This window comes from Narcine bancroftii, chromosome 4 (genome assembly GCF_036971445.1).
Source record: "Narcine bancroftii isolate sNarBan1 chromosome 4, sNarBan1.hap1, whole genome shotgun sequence".
In the NCBI taxonomy this organism is placed as follows: domain Eukaryota; kingdom Metazoa; phylum Chordata; class Chondrichthyes; order Torpediniformes; family Narcinidae; genus Narcine; species Narcine bancroftii.
The window spans coordinates 219,787,207-219,803,476 of record NC_091472.1 but is presented as its reverse complement, the minus strand read 5'-3'; the positions used below and the strand labels follow the sequence as shown (position 1 = coordinate 219,803,476).

Here is a 16,270-nt window from a genome sequence, read left to right as displayed (position 1 = left end):
ATGAGCCCTTGCCGCCCAATAACACTCAAGACCAAATGATTTGCCAACCTCATACATCTTTGGAACATGGGAGGAAAGTGCAGCACCTGGGGAAAACCCACGCGGTCATAGGGAGACCATTCAGACTCCTTACAGCCAGAGGCAGGCTAGAACCCAGGTCATTGGCGCTGTAATAGCCTTGTGCCATCTGCCTCGCTAACTGTGATGTCCAAATTTTATTATCAATTAGTTCAAATTGTCTTCTTCTTTCAGTTTATTATCATCCCCTATTAAGATTGTTAGTCTGGTGAATAATGAGGCAAAATAATGATTCATGACATCTACCTGTGACATTTCACTACTGTTACTGAGTATTTGCAATGCAGAATCAGACTTTCAGTGAGTACCCTCTCAGGCTTGTCATCTAACATCATCAATGTATCATTCCATTGCTTTGTCCCTCATAAGCTTATTTATTTTAGATCTAAACACTTGCATGCTTTTAGCCTCAGTCACTCCTTACAAGTTTTACCTGATAATCAGGCTCTGAGTGAAGTGATTTCTCCTGAATTTCACCAGGAATTTTTGTGATTTATTTGATATAAACAACCGTGTCTCTGCTCTAGCCTACAAGTACAAAATCTTATCTTTAGTAACTCTGCCAAACCTTTTCATTTTCTAAATGGAGATCCCCAGTAAGTCTCCTCTCTGGAAAATCTATTTTCCATCCCTGCTCTGAAGTTCCACATTATCTAGGATCACCTTACCATTGCCCATCCACTCGCTCCCATCAATCCCCGGCTTGCAAATATGCTCTTGAAAAGGCCACCTGCCTGCAGTTTATTTTTAACAGCATGGTAAGAGCTGATTTCAGCTATTCTTTTTAGACATGCAGCACCATAACAAACCATTTCAGCCAATGAGTCTGTGCCACCCAATTTACACCCAATTAACTTACAACCCCAGTACATTTTGAAGGGTGGGAGAAAATTGGAGCCCCCAGAAAAAACTCATTCAGACACAGAGTGAACGTACAAACTCCTTACAAACAGCACAGGATTCGAACACCAGTCCCGATTGCTGTCATTGTAAAAGTGTTGCACTAACCTCTACGCCAACTGTGCAGGCTGATTTCACCCAATTAACCTACAACCACTTGCATTTTTTAGAGAGTGGGAGGAAACCGGTGCGCACCGAGGCAAACAGCATAGGTCATGGGGAAAATGTACAATCTGGTTACAGACATCACTGAATTTGGACCAAGATCACTGGCACTGTAATAGCATTACACTAACCTCCACACTAACCATTACACTCCAATCACCTCATTTCTTTCTTAACATTTCAGGATTCTTTCTATTCTCTTTCATCCTCCTCATTTATTGCCTACTAGCAGGATACCCGGCGTTCCCTGGGAAATGAAACACTCAGTTGTTGAATACATGGTAGAAACATGGAATGCCTGATGTCATCAGCACTGAGGCAGGCTTGGCATTGTTCCTTCATTTCCTGCTGCCTCCCCATTGCTTGTCTGGAGGCCTGAGCACTGAGATGAGCATATTGCTGTGGTTCTATTTCCTGCTGCCTGGCCATTTCATGTCTGGAAGCACCAACAATGAGGTGAGACTTATGCTCCTTTGTTGTCTATGGGCTTGTGAAGAGCTTCTGCCAATGTTGCTTTGCTTTTTTGGGCCCTTATTGTACTGGATTTGGCCACTTGTTTTTATTCTGAATGTACATTGATGCACAGCACTGTGACTAATTGAGGTGTCCCTGGTGCAAGTTCTATTTTTTTTTTAACTTATACTTCATATGGCCTTAAAGGTTCAATTCAATATGGGCATGACATTCAGCATCAAATGTTACACCTACTGAACCTCCTTGGACATTTCTAGAGTGCTCCACATTGATTTGCATGGAGAACAGGCAAGCAGACATACATTCACAAATATATATTAGTTGTACTTGATATGAGCATTTTCTGTAACCTTATGTTACCTCTGCAACATTTTTTAAACAGTTGTCCAGTATTGGCATGTGTTTTTAATGGAATAGATTTCTCCCACATTGTCTTGCGATCTTTGTAAATATTTTAAAGTGCTGTTCTTTCTTTTAGTCTCTCAATATTTTATTCCAGTTTACTTTTCCTGGTGTTCATTCTCATCACTTCTAATCAACTTTTCCCAGTCGGTCTGCTTCTCTCTTATGGCCATCCTCAATCACACTGTACAATGCCTGTTGAATTAATATGCTGTTATTGAGTTTGAATGACATTTGCATGTCTCAGATATATTTCTCTGATTTAAATTTTGCCTAATTTGGACAGAGCCTCTGATATAGTTAAGACCGTCAAAACTCATTCCTTGTGGAAAATGAGCACATAATGAATTTTGAACTCATCTGAACTGTAGTTCCAACATTGCTTGTTACTTGATTTCTCATTATGCTTGGTTGAATTTCCATTTATAATTAAGCCACAAACTGAAACCAGTTTGGAAGCCTGCCAGCCATTCCATGGGGAAGATATGGGTTAAAGAAGAAAGAAAGAAGAGGGTATGTAAAATCAGTCAACCAAACTTTCTAACTTCATGGCACCTTCACTAGTACAGTACTTGACCACAAAAAGCAGCATATAAAGAATCCTTACAGGGAAGTTGATGTTACACTGTTAGTTATATGCAGAATCTGAGGTGCCTGAGCAGCGAGAGAGACTCAAGCCCGAACCATTGGAAACACATCTTTGCCTCCTATGGATGCTGGAAGACCAGCTGAGTTCCTCTGGCATTATCAATCAATTTCTTTTCTCTTCCATAGCTTTCAGTATTTTTTTCTCCAAGGCATCTTCATTATACTTTGTGTTAACATGTTTTACATCACGGGGAAGCAGAAACAAGTTTGACTTCTATTGCATCCATGCATTTGACAAGAAGCCTGATCGTCTGCCCTCCTGAGCTTCAGTAGTTGTCTTGATACCACACGCTTGGAGGAAAACAGAAACCAAGGACTCAGGGAACTTTGGTTGTTGGAATGCTGTACCTTCCGTGTGAAATTGAACCATTCTGCCAATAAAGAGAAACTCAGAACATAAAAAAAAAGACACAAGAGCAACTTGTCCGTGAACTACTCTTTGCAGACGATGCCGCTTTAGTTGCCCATTCAGAGCCAGCTCTTCAGCGCTTGACGTCCTGTTTTGCAGAATCTGCCAAAATGTTTGACCTGCATGTCAGCCTGAAGAAAACTGAGGTCCTCCATCAGCCAGCTCCCCACCATGACTACCAGCCCCCCCACATCTCCATCAGGCACACAAAACTCAAAACGGTCAACCAGTTTACCTATTTCGGCTGCACCATTTCATCGGATGCAAGGATCGACAAAGAGATAGACAACAGACTCACCAAGGCAAAGAGTGCCTTTGGAAGACTACACAAAAGAGTCTGGAAAAACAACCAACTGAAAAACCTCATATACAGAGCCGTTGTCATACCCACACTCCTGTTCGGCTCTGAATCATGGGTCCTCTACCGGCATCACCTACAGCTCCTAGAACGCTTCCACCAGCATTGTCTCTGCTCCATCCTCAACATTCATTGGAGCGACTTCATCCCTAACATCGAAGTACTTGAGATGGCAGAGGCCGACAGAATCGAATCCACGCTGCTGAAGATCCAACTGCGCTGGGTAGGTCACGTCTCCAGAATGGAGGACCATCGCCTTCCCAAGATCGTGTTATATGGCGTGCTCTCCACTGGCCACCGTGACAGAGGTGCACCAAAGAAGAGGTACAAGGACTGCTTAAAGAAATCTCTTGGTGCCTGCCACATTGACCACCGCCAGTGGGCTGATATCGCCTCAAACCGTGCATCTTGGCGCCTCACAGTTTGGCGGGCAGCAACCTCCTTTGAAGAAGACTGCAGAGCCCACCTCACTGACAAAAGATAAAGGAGGAAAAACCCAACACCCAACCAACCAATTTTCCCTTGCAACCGCTGCAACCATGTCTGCCTGTCCCACATCGGACTTGTCAGCCACAAATGAGCCTGCAGCTGACATGGACATTACCCCTCCATAAATCTTGGTCCGCGAAGCCAAGCCAAAGAATATGCAGAATCAATAAAAGATACTGGGCTAGAAATTCCCAATGCTATTAAATGCCAGTGATCTGAATCTAGTGCTAAAGATTTTGTACGGTCTCCCCATGACTTGTGTGGGTTTTTCCCGGGTGCTCTGGTTTTTTCCCACCCTCCAAAACATATGGGGATGATATGTTAATTGGGAGCAATTGGGAGGCAGGAGCCGGAACCAGGCTGTAAATAAATGCATTAATTCAATTGATTTATAAACTTTATTTCATTAATTTCATTAACATATGTTATGTGTCCATTGTGAAGAAGGTTAATGTTAAACCCAGTTACTATAATTGTAATAGAGTTCTTGGTACTCGATTGATTTAGCTTTGAAAACATATTCTTTGTTTTCTGTATGCATGGCAATCATATCCAGAGAAGGTGACAGGCATTTCCTGTGCTATCGATGGGCAAATTGGATACATTTGTGGTGGATCCACGCATAATTCATTTGTGCATCCGAGGGTCCACGTGCTCACTAGCCGCTCCTGCCTGATACACCTTAGCTGGAGCTTTGATGTTTTGATTAGCAGAGAACATGGAATATAGAACACTATAGCACAGGATGTAGGAGGAAACCAGAGCACTCTGAAGAAACTCATGCAGGGTGCTTATGAATTGCACTAGATACAAACCGGGGTCACCCATCCATCCATTTGACCCATAATTTATCAACCAAAGGACAAAGCCAGAAGGCACAAGGGGATCTGGTATCAAGTTGAAAGATTCCTTTATTGTCACATACACAACATAGGTTATTCTGTGACTACCCTGTAGAGCCACACACAGAGGTCTCATTAGTTCAGTGCCACAAGCAAAAGTAAGTCCCTTCAGAGACATTGAGTGTCTGTGGATCCCACCACCTCCTCCATTGCCGCCACCTCCTGCACCCCACCCCCCATTACCTCTGTAGCCATACAGCCTCTTGTCCGGTCCAGCGGTGAACCCGAGCTCCAGTCATATGAGTCACCCTCCTCGATTCCTGGTTCCCAACTCACAATTTGATCAGGAAGTCATCAACACCCAAGACCCTGTGGGAGCCCTGCTGGCCATTGGCACCCCATCAGATCCTGGACCCGATACCTGGTGCCGAGGACCTGGTCTCCAGCAGCCCACAGCCTGTGTGAGTCTTTGGACACCAAGCCTCTCCTGGTTCTGCTGCTGTGGTCTCCTCCCCTGTGTCCTCCCACCCTCATGCCCTGAGCCAGTTTGCTGCTCCCTTTGGAGTCTGCAATCCTCAAGATCTGGTCTGCAGACGGCATGGGGCTATCAGCTGGGCAGTAGGACCCTGCAGGGGAGCTCTAGCAAGTGCGTCTCCAGCTTCCTGCTCCTCCTGGGTTTGCACCAGGAGCAGTGCTGGCATAGAACAGCTGCAGAAGTGCAGACATCTCGATCCTGACTTGACATGAGTGTGTGAGTTAATGGTCATAACTCATAAGTAAAACCAACAGGTACAGTGCTATTCCTATCTTCTGCACCCCCACTGGTGGTTAAGAAGGCATTTGGTATGTTAGCCTTCATAAATCATAGCATAGAGTATAGGAGCTGGGAAGTGATGCTGCGACTGTTTAAGGTATTGGTGAGGCCAGGTTTGGAGTATTGTGTTCAGTTCTGGTCGCCAAATTATAGGAAGGATAAGGTGGAGAGTGTGCAGAGAAGATTTACAAGGATGTTGCCTGGCTTAAAATACCTAGAGTACAGAGAAAGATCGAAGAGGTTAGGACTTTATTCATTGGAACATAGACGATTGAGAGGGGATTTGATAGAGGTGTTTAAAATTATGAAGGGAATAGATAGACTAGATGCAAGTAGACTCTTTCCCCTGAGAGTAGGGGAGGTTGAAACAAGAGGACACAAGTTGAGGGTTAGGGGACAAAATTTTAGGAGAAATGTTAGAAGATGCTTCTTCACTCAGAGAGTGGTGGCTGAATGGAATAATCTTCCGGAGGAAATAGTTGAGGCAGAGTCAATTCTTTCATTTAAGAGGAGGCTGGATATATACATGGATAAGAGGGGGTCAGAGGGTTATGGGCGGAGAATAGGTGGGTGGATCTAGCGGAGTTGTTTGAGTGAACCGGCGTGGATTTGAAGGGCCGAGATGGCCTGTTTCCATGCCATAAACTGTTATATGGTTATATGGTAACAATAGTATAAATTAAATTTCCTTAATGTGCCATGCGACAGAAAAAGTGATCATAAAATATAATAAGATTGATAAATAAATATTCACAGATGCAGTTATTGCAAGAAACAAATGAACATTTCAGTCATACAGATGGATGTTTTGGTGATTCCAGAGTGGTTTATGGTTGGGGTCTATATAGTTCTGGAGGTTCAAGAGCCTGATCACTAATCTTGAACCTGGAGGTGCTGGACTTCAGGCTTCTGTACCTTCAAAGGGAGCAGTTGCTATCTAACAGTCCCATAAACTGCAGTTGTTAATGAAGTGGGGGGAGGAGGCTTCTTAGGAATGGACATAAATGCAGACCTTTCCAGTGACCTCCACATGCTGTGACTGAATATGTTCATTCTTAAACCTGACAACTGAGTCAGAATAACATCTTTCAGGAATCAGTAGTGAAAATACCCTTTGTCCCTCAGGACACTGAGGGTAGCAATTGCTGAAACTATTTGCACACTGGAATATTACTGTTTCTCATGTCTTATCACTATCTTGAAAAATATTTATAGTCTTGGATTATACACGGTTGATTTTATAACAGCAACAACAAGCAGGGGAAAGGGATAAAGGATACTGCAAACAACAGTTAAGGATTGATGAATATTTACATAATTGCTGGAGATCTTACAGAATTTAGAAGCTAATATGGGAAAACTGATTTAGAAATATGTTATAAATACTGCAGTGAAACTGCTTTTATTTTTTTTAACTAACTGAGATGAATAGATTGAGTGAACACAGAGAGTCTTTCACCCACAGCAGGGGAATCGGTCACCAGAGGACACAGGTTTAAAGCAAGAAGGGAGAAATTTAACAGGAACTTGAGGAGTAACTCTTTTTACACAGAAAGTAGTGGAAAGGGCTACCAAAAGAGGTGGCTGATTGTAATGTTTAATAAACAAATTGGACAAATTCATGGATGGGATGGGCAGTGGTTTTCAAACTTTTTCTTTCCCTTACTAATCACAGAGCGCCTATGGCATAGGGATTTCTTAAGTTGGTATATAAACGAGCCTGCAGCTGACGTGGACATTACCCCTCCATAAATCTTCATCCGTGAAGCCAAGCCAAAGAAGAAAGAAAAAAGAAAGAAAAGAAATGTGAGTGGAAAGAAAAAGTTTGAAAACCACTGGTTTAGAGCAAACAAAGGCCAGTGGGATATGAGTGGGTGGACATGTGTGGTCAGCGTGGGCAGGTTGGGCCAAAGGGCCTGTTTCCACGCTGTGTGACTCCAGTACTCAAAATGATAAACAGCCTTGCAGGGTAGAAAGGACCCAGTTTCAATGCTTGGTCAATGATGAATGGGTTTAATCTTAGCTGGAGCAGCATTAAAACTATTAGAATAGGTCAGAACATAATTGAATGAGAATCAAAAAGAATCATCCTGTACTTTAGAGAGCCAAGGAAATGCACCAGAAGTAGGGTGCAGAGAAGACAAGGAGAGAAACACATAAAATAAGGGAAGTTTCAGAAGCGATCAGTTCAGAAAAATGCAAGACAAAATTCACAATGCAGGATTTAAAGTCTCAAAGGATCCTCTTGACCATTTTTTTCCAACCTAATGTAAAGCAAGTTAGCTTTGGGGAATTTCAATGAGTGGGAACAGGCCCAGGTGGACTGGAATCAGAGATTCTCAAAGATGGAGCTGAAAACATTGGCTGGAGGGAATGAATTGATGACGTTGCAGGTTGAAGCTTTCCGTCAGCCTTTTCTCCCACTGATGTGACTCGACCCGGTGAGTTCTTCCAGCAGACTAGTTTTTTTTTAAACTGAAATTAGAAAGGGGCAAACATAACTGACAGGTCTTCACACAGGAAGAGTATCCAAACTATATCTTTCACTTGACTAAAGATGGAGAAGTTAGAATTTTAGCAGATTGAGGATAAATGTGTGGTTTATAATTCAAAAATGTTGGGAAAACCAATAAAGAAAAACAAAAATGACAGAAGAGAACACACAAAAATGAATTAAGGGATCACATCATTGTGAGAAGTATAATGAAAGGATTGCAAACCAAAATGGAGATTTGAGAGAGCTTCAGCGATTTGAACCTCTGCAGCCAAAGGCACAGGCACCATCAGTGGGACACTAAGAATCAAGGCTGTCTTAGAGACTAGAGCTAGAATGTAAATTCTTCAGCAGGTTATAGATGTCAAGAATGTGACAGAGTTAAGAGACTGATGATTTGTAAGCAAGAACAAAGCAAGTAAAGCGTGATCATAATTTGCAGAGCTAACAAAAAAACAATTCATCGTAATTCTTTTGAATTATCATCTTTCAAAAGAAAGTTGAGAAATTCTCCCCTGTGAAGAATCATCTGCCAGATTTTACTCTTCTTAGTCAGCAGTTGAGGATACTTCACCATCTGTCTTCAACAAGATTTGGACTGATGGAAAGAGACCAGTGCCTTCTAATGTAATCCGCCATGTGGCAACTGGATTGGATCGGACAAAGTGAGAATTGCCTTTAGCATCTTAAAAGCTACTGACAGCGCATGAGCCGTCACATGCAGACACCTGGTGTGGCAGCAGCCTGTGTTCATGCCAGAAATGTATGCTGAGTAGCAGATGTGTTATGGACACATGTTAGTTCAAGTATGGGCCATCTGGCATTTGGAAACTTGGAGGAAGGACAGCTCAACAGCTTGACCACTGACAGTTTCACCTTGCAAGGTTGCATGATTAGATTTCTTATCAGATACTAGTAGGTTTGAAATGAACGATATAGGTTGACAATAGACAATAAAAGACAATAGAATTGTGCATTTTGCGTCTTTCATTAAATAGCTTTTTTTTGCTAAGATCAAAATCTGAATCAGAATTTATTGTCATGAACAAGTCAAGAAATTTGGCGTTTTGCGGTAGCATCATAGCATCATAGTGCAAACATTCATATTATGAACCATCTCACAACACTAATATATATATAAAAATAAAACTAGTAGTGTACGCAAAGTAAAACAGTGTCTTTGGTTCATTGATCATTCAGGAATCTGATGGCAGCAGAGAAGAACTGTCCTTGTGCCATTGAGTACTCATCTTTAGACTCCTGTGCCTCTTTCCCGATGGTAGCAGAGTGAAGAGGGCATGGCCTGGGTCATGGGGGTCTGAGGATAGAGGCTGCTTTTTTATGACAGTGCCTCATGTAGATGTCCTTGATGGAGTGAAGTCTGGTGCCTGAGATGTTGCAGGCTGAGTTAACAACCCTCTGGAGTTTTTTTTAAATCTTGAGAGTTTGTGCCTTCATACTATACAATGATGTAAACAGCCTGAATGCTCTCCACAGTACATCTGTAGAAGTTTTTGAGACTTTTTGGTGACGTACCAAATCTCCTCAGGCACCTCACAAAGTATAGCCACAGGCCTGGAGGCTCCAGGACAGATCCTCAGATGTTGACAGCCAGGAATTTGAAGTTCTTGACCCTCTCCTCTACTGAGCCCTTGATGAGGACTGGACCGTGTTCCCCTGACTCCCACCTGAAGTCCACAATCATCTCCTTGGTTTTGCTAAAGTTGAGCGCAAGATTGTTGATGTGACACCACTCAAAAGCTGATCTATCTCCCTCCTGTACGCTTCCTCATTGCTATATGTGATTCTGCCGACAACTGTGGTGTCATTGGCAAGGATTCAAAAAATCCTTGGAGAGATGTATTGAGGACTGGAAGGAACTCATATGGTGTATCAATTCCTACTGCTCACTCTACTTCTCTGTCACCAATTTAAGAACTTAATTACCTCTACAGGTAAAGGAAAGGGGGCAACACTCACTTGTACCCGTGTTGTGACAGTAATATCTTTGATGAAGGGTGTGTGAAGTAAAGTCATTACTTCACTTACACACTCATCGCATGCTGCATCATATATATATTACTGACATTTACACATCGCATGCTCAGTCACAGATATTAGTCACTTACACACACACACACACACACACACACACACACACACACACACACACACACACACACACACACACACACACACACATCCACTTGTTACTGTCCATTTCACATTCATTTAGGTACTTTCACCTGCACCCAATTGAGCTACTTCACTCCCATTAAGGCTGTCTTAAAGCAAATAAAGGTGGATAAATCCCCAGGGCCTGACAAGATATTCCATCGGACCTTGAGGGAGGCTAGTGTAGAAAATGCAGGGGCTCTGTCGGAAATATTTAAAATGCCCTTTGCCATGGGTGAGGTGCTGGAGAATTAGGGGTAGCTCACATTGTTCTGTTGATTAAAAAAGGCTCCAAAAGCAATCCTGGAAATTATAGGCCAGTGAACCTGATGTCAGTTGTAGGTAAATTATTTTCTAAGAGATTGGATGTACAATTGTTTGGATAGTCAAGAAATGACTATAGATAGTCAACATGGTTTTGTGCATGGCAAGTTGTGTTTAACCAATCTTATAAAGTTTTTCAAGGAGGTTACCAGGAAGGTTGACGAAGATAAAGCTGTGGATGTTATCCACATGGACTTTAGTAAGGCTTTGACAATGTCCCACATGGGAGGTTAGTCAGGAAAGTTCAGACGCTAGGTATTCATGGTGAAGTAGTGAACTGGATTTGACAATGGCTGGATGGGAGAAACCAGAGAGTAGTGGTGGATGATTGTTTCTCAGACTTGAGGCCTGTGACTAGTGGTGTGCCTCAGGGATCAGTGCTGCGACCATTGTTTGTGATAATGTGGTAAATTGGACCAGCAGGTTTGCAGATGACACTAAGATTGGAGATGTTGTAGACAGCAAAGAATGTTTTCAAAGCTTGCAGAGGGATTGGGACCAAATGGAAAAATGGGCTAAAAAATGACAGATGGAATTTAATGCAAAAAAGTATGAAGTGTTGCATTTTGGAAGGACAAACCAAGAAAGGACATAAACGATAAATGGTAGGACACTGAGGAATGCGGTAGAACAGAGAGATCTGGGAATACAGATACATAATTTCCTGAAAGTGGTGTCACAGGTATATAGGGTTGTAAAGAGAGCATTTAACATATTGGCCTTCATAAATCAAATTATGAAGTACAGGATTTGAGATGTTATGTTAAAGTTATACAAGACATTGGTGAGACAAAATTTGGAATATTGTGTGCAGTTTTGGTCACCTAACTACAGGAAAGATATCAATAAGTTAGAAAGAATGCAGAGAAGATTTACTAGGACGTTGCCCAGACTTCAGGAACTGAGTTACAGGGAAAGGTTAAGCAGGTTAGGACTTTATTCCCTGGTACATAGAAGAATAAGGGGAGATTTGATAGAGTTATTTAAAATTTTGAGGGGGATAGACAGAGTAAATTTAGATAGGCTTTTTTTCCCCATTGAGGGTAGGGGAAATACAAACCAGAGGACATGAGTGAAAGGAGAAATGTTAGGGGGAAAATAAGGGGGATCTTCTTCAAGCAGTAAGTAGTGCAATGAGCTTCCAGTTGAAGTGGTGAATGCGGGCTCAATTTTAACATCTAAGAGGAATTTGGACAGGTACATGCATGGGAGAGGTATGGAAGACTATGGACTAGGTACAGGTCAGTGGGACTAGGCAAAAAAACTTGATTTGACACAGACTAGAAGAGGTAAAAGTAAGGTTCCATTATTGTCATTATTGTAATATATTAAATTCTTTAACTTTTGTCTACCATAAGGCAGACAGAGAGTCTCCACTTTGTCCAATTCCCCTCACTGAAACCTACAGCACCTAGAGTTGCGAGGCCGTCTCCCGTCCAAGTACTGACCAGGCCTGAAATCCTCAATGATGCAGTTATCTTCTGAACGTACTGGTTGCCGGGGTAGTCTGTACCCGATATTCTGAATTCTCTTGTCCACAATACTGATATAAACTTCATTATCATGAAAGAAGAGTCTTAAGATGGAAGACCATGTGGAACTTGAACCAGATAAGTGCGTGTCAAAAGTCTCATCAATGAGGTATGCCTGGTCAAAGAAACTTAATTCTGTGCTAAGAATGTGCCTGAAGAAGCAGAAGCGGCCCTTTAAATTGCCGTTCAGGTGGCAGCATTTAAAACGCAAAGCTGGCCACCTGAAAGGACAGCTGCGCCGGAATGCGCATTCCAGCTCCTGTCCCTTGGGCTGTCACTTCAGGATGGCTGGCTGTCAGCTGGGACAGCCAGCGTGGGATATCTGCGCAGGGACGTCCCACACGGTATGTCCCCACACTGATCCCGCTGACCCGCTCTCTCCCCACTCACGGGGCTGGAGCGGCCGGCGGGAGAGTATGGCACTCAAGTCACATACCGGCATTGTTTCGACCAGCCCCCTTCTCCCCCGCCAGCCACTCCAGCCCCCATTCTCCCCCGCCGGCTCCTCCAGTCCCCTTTCTCCCCCGCCGGCTGCTCTAGCCCTGCAGTCCCCACGCTGACAGCCCAGCCCCCATCTCCCCCGCCGGCCGCTCCAGTCCCCTTCTCCCCCACCGGCCGCTCCAGCCCCTGTTCTCTCCCACCGGCCACTCTAGCCCCTCTTTTAGGTGGCTGCATTCAGATGGCTGGGGAGGCCACTGTGCTGCGGCGATTGTCCCTCTCAAAGGAGGGTTGCAATGTTCACCTTGCAAACGCCTCCTACACATTGAGGTGGCCTCCCAACAGCCGCATATTCACAAAATATGCGGCTTTACAAGCGGGGCAATTGGCTACCTGAAAGTTCCTAAAGAAGCATCTTCATGGAGAAGAGAGCAATAGAGGTAGAGGAACAAAGAAATTTGGGAAGGGAATTTTGGAGCATTGAAAAGAGCATTGTTTAACAATAAGAACATGAGAATTGAAATGGGTCAGACTTTCTGGGCCCTTGAAGCTGGTCATTCTTCATAGGTGATTAACCAGAGGCTTTGACTCCTTTACTATGTAAATTCCACATTGCCCTCAATTCCCCATTCTTGAAAACATGCATTACCTCCCAGTGAGGAGAAATACAATTGTAAATGATTATTCCATTATTTTGTAATTATGCCCACAGGTTTGAGACTCCCCCACCAGTAGAAACATCTGAACATCCACCCTGCCATGTCGCTTTAGGTCTTTAAATGTTTTAATAGGATCACTCCTCAATCTTCAAGTCCAAGTTTATTATTATTATTATCTGATTCTAAGTTAATTCTAACTTCATTCTAAGTTCCCAAGAACACAGGTCTATCTTCTTTAACTGTTTCTTGATTGGATAACCCTCCCATCCTAGGAATTAGCCCAGTGAATCTCTTTTGGATTGCCTCCAATGCCAGAATATTATTTCTTCAATAAATGGATCAAAATTGATCATAATCCTCCAGGTGCAGTCTCACCGACGTGCTGTATATGGGTTAAAATACAAATGTACTGGCTTGTAGGTCAATTAAGTGTAATTAGGCAGCACAAATTTTAAAAATGTAAACTTCTCTCTAATAAGGCTCCATTCTCCAGAGGCTGATCAGATGTATCCTTGGGCATGATGGGAAGCTAGGAAGAATATTGCAGGACCCCCAGCAGAGATATTGGCATTGTCATTGAGCACAGGTTACAGAATTGGGTTCATGGCAGGAGAGAGAAGGTCTGGTGGAAGGGTGTAACTCAGACTCGAGATCTGTAACCAGACATGTTCAGCAGGGACCGGTGCTGGGCCCATTGTTGTTGCTCATCTGCATTAATGATTTGGATGGACAATGTAGGTTAACATGTTTAGTAGGTTTGCTTAATGATACCAGAATTGGTGAGAATATTGTCAAAGATGTCAAAAGCAAGAAGGCATATATTTAATATGAGAGGAAGAAGTTTTTAAAGGGATTTGATGAGAATGTTTATTTACAAAGACAGTGGTTAATATCCAGAACTTGCCAATGGAGGAGGTGGTGGAATCAGGTGCAATTATTGCATATGACAGCCCCTTAGACAGACACAAGCAGGCAAGGGTACAGATCTAATGCAGGCAAATGGGGGATGGCCATATAGGTTGTCATGCACATGATGGGCCAAAGGACATGCTTCTGAACTCCATAATTACAGATGTGAGAGGAAACTTGTATATGAATCTGGGAGGAAGGAACATCCAACATAGAAGGTCTATTCCACTGCAACAGGCCACTTAATCTTTTGAGAGTGTGCTACCATTCAGTGAAATCATGGCTTTACTGCCATCAGATGTTTGCATTGTTACATATCTCAGATTTAAAATTAGTAATTGACCTTCCATCCATTGCTGATTGTGGCAGATTTGCATCACAATTGTAGAAGGTTTAGCTTTAATTTTCCAAGTTTGCTTCTTTGACCCGAAGTACTCAAAAAGTAGAAATTGCTCTCTCCATCTAACCTACTTGTGTCCAATATTATTTTGTGAAAGCATCAAATCTCTTAACTCACGGAGTTCCAGGATGGGTTTTGAAAATCGACTTTGGGCTTCCACATGCAATGTGGTTGCCCATAGAATCACATAGTCCCTCAGATGTGACCAGGTAACTGCTACTACCTCATTCTGATTCCCAGCTCTCAGGACCTTTACTCTGCTGGCTTTGCGCCATTTTCAAAGTGCTCCATTCTGACCTTTTTAGGCTCACGTTTGTTTCTGTTGAAATCTATATGTCACTGTTTGTTTACTCTGCCGTGATAATTAAATTCTGCCATTCGTTCTGCCTTCAGGGCCGTTGCATGTTTGTCATCAGCAAACAGATTTATTTGGTCAAAATCAGAGGACGGGAGGAGGCCAAATATATTGTGGGGATAAGACGAGCGAGAAGAGAGCATAGTATAAGGGGGAGATATGAGCCCAGGATTAGAGCAGCAAGGAAGGGAGAGACAGAGGAAGTTATGCCAAGTGTCAAGGTTAATGACAAAGGTCTCCAACACACCAGTCAGAGGTGAGGGTAGAGGAGGCAGACGGTGGGGGTGGGGGGGTGGTTTCTGAAAACAACCACAGCACATTTAAGTATGGGAGGGAAGTTGAAATGACACATAGCCAGAAGCTTAGGATGACCTTCATGGACGGAGCGCAGGCACTCTGCAAAATGATTGAGTGCTCTACATTTGGTCATGCAAATGTGAAGGAGGCCATGTCATGAGCAACAAAAGCAGCAGGCTCCAGCTTGGAGGAGGTGGCTGAGAACCTCTGCCTTGTCTGGAAGACCTGTACAGGTTCCCAGATGGTGGTGAGGGCGGAAGTGAATGGATAGGCATTCCTCCTTCCACAGCATGGGACAGGGAGGAGTGGGTGTAGAGGGAGAGCGCAGTCCCTGCCGGAAGTAGAAAGAGGGAGGATGTGACCGACATTGGATCTCTTTGGAGCTTTTTGTCAAAGGATGATAGCATGGTGGAGTGAAAGGTGAAGATCAAGGGAATTCTATCTGTGTACTGTCTGAGGAGCAGGGAGAGTAAGATGAGAGCAGATATCCAGAAATGGAGAAAATATGTGAGGCTTGTGGCAGAGAATTCCAAAGATCCACTTCCCTCTGAGTAAAGAAATTTCATCTCATCTCTCCCCAGAACCACTCCTTAATCCGAGACTGTGACTCCACCATGCTTCCCCCCCAACCCCCCCCACCTCCAGTTCTAGCCAGGGTAACATCTGCATCTATCCTGTCAACCCTTCTAAGAACTGTGCTTGCTTCAAAGAGATAACTTCTCAAAAAGTTCATCAACATTCAATTTCAATGATTGGTTTGGAGTCAGTCAGCTAGGGAGAACTAACTCCTGTCAAAGTAATTCTGGACAGGACTTGCATTACACCGGGTCTTACCTATCGATATTTGTACCTTGAGACTCACTCCACATTAGAGTGAGCTACTTGGCCCTGAAATTCAGAACTGGGTGCCAATGAATTATATATTTAGCTTCAACAATGCGAGGACTATAGGTTCAAGCCCTGCTTAAGAGATTTGAGCACAAGACCTGGACTGGAGGGGTACATGTGGAGTAAATGCAAGCAGGCTTTTTTCCACTAAGGTTGGGTGAGACAAGAATTAGAGAATGTAGGTTAAGGGAGAAAAGGGAAATGTTTAAAGCGAACATTA

General features: G+C 43.3%; 1 protein-coding gene and 1 long non-coding RNA gene across 10 annotated transcripts in view; one reads left to right on the top strand and one right to left on the bottom strand.

Annotated features, from left to right (window-relative positions):
• The window catches only part of LOC138761598 (uncharacterized), a 37,585-nt gene extending 36,172 nt beyond the window's left edge, over positions 1-1,413 (bottom strand). Inside the window, exon 1 of the long non-coding RNA XR_011356384.1 lies at positions 1,275-1,413. This is a non-coding gene — a long non-coding RNA (uncharacterized lncRNA). The remainder of the gene's footprint in view (positions 1-1,274) is intronic.
• LOC138761596 (uncharacterized) overlaps positions 1-16,270 on the top strand; it is a 756,070-nt gene that overhangs the window by 691,861 nt on the left and 47,939 nt on the right. The gene's annotated exons all lie outside the window — the stretch shown is intronic.